Source organism: Mus caroli, chromosome 12 (genome assembly GCF_900094665.2).
Source record: "Mus caroli chromosome 12, CAROLI_EIJ_v1.1, whole genome shotgun sequence".
Taxonomy (NCBI): Eukaryota; Metazoa; Chordata; class Mammalia; order Rodentia; family Muridae; genus Mus; species Mus caroli.
In genome coordinates, this window is record NC_034581.1 from 51,618,247 (window position 1) to 51,619,641 (window position 1,395).

A 1,395-nucleotide genomic window follows, 5' to 3' on the forward strand; every position below is an offset into this window, starting at 1 on the left:
AGTAAAGCAAAGAGTGACAGATCTGAGTGACTTTTTTTTCTCCACTTCCCCCATAGTCCCTAGCTCCAGCCAAAATGCTCCAAGTCTGTAATGAGAAATAATGAAAAAAAAAACAAAAAAAAAAAAAAAAAAAAAAAAAAAAAAACAACCAAACCCAACCCAAAACCCTCAGTTCCAACTTCATCAAGGCCAATTGCTAATGACATCTCTCTCAGAAATGAAGAACACCTTCACCCCAGCCATTTCAATAGGGGTGGGTTGCATCTCATAAGCACACACACAGAATTATGAAAATGAGCATGTGTGGAGATTTAATAGCTAATTTTCCAAGTTGATTATCTTGGCCAGTTCATTGGGAGGCTCTTGCTTCTTTGCTAATTTAATTTGTTTCATCCTTTTTATTGTCTCCTTTAAATAGCAATTAGGGAAGATAGCACTCCATCCTGCCTCCTACTTGCCCTTTTGCTAAATCATGATTCCACCCCGTGCCAGATAGTTACGGGTATATGAGGAGATGGCGCTGGTGAAAGGCAAAGTAGGCGAACCACTTGACTCAAGCTGGAGTAAGCCAAGAGAAAGTTGCCAATGGTCAAAGTGGTGTGTGTGTGTGTGTGTGTGTGTGAGAGAGAGAGAGAGAGAGAGCGCCAGTGTGTGTGTGTGTTGAATACCTTGCAACAACTCATTTATTCACATATTCAGAATCGTGAACTGCCTATTTTGAAGTGAAAATGCACTTATAGCATGCCAACTGCCATGCTGCAGTTATTTAAAAGCTAGTTATCAACCAAGTAAAAATCTAGAGCCTTTCTGCTTTGTACTTCCTCCTTTAAAATAATATGTTTGTATATGTAGCAAGCTGCTATTAAGTGCTATAGTGAATTTTCGTGTATTGTCACTAAAAGGCATTCCCCAAGTGCTTGTTTTTATGCTGCCTTATCTTAGGTAAGCCAAAGGGAGCCTACTCAACATGTAGCACTTTACTAATAAATTTTCAGGCTGCACTTAAAACACTGTATGTTCTCATAAGGGTTGTAGAAGAGGCCTCAATTCAATACATATTGATTTTTATAAACAAAAAAAAATGTAGGAAGAGTGGACCTTGCTCTTAGGCAGCTATGGTGTGGATGAAACCAACCATGAAATAGGGTTCACTGAACAGAGCTCATGTACTGAGGGCTTTGAAGACCAAGGTGATTCAAGAAGTTAGGCTAGAAGCTCCTTGAGGTGGTGTCTTAGTCAGGGTATCTATTCCTGCACAAACATCATGACCAAGAAGCAAGTTGGGGAGGAAAGGGTTTATTTGGCTTACACTTCCATACTGTTGTTCATCACCAAGGAAGTCAGGACTGGAACTCAAGCAGATCAGAAAGCAGGAGCTGATGCAGAGGCCATGGA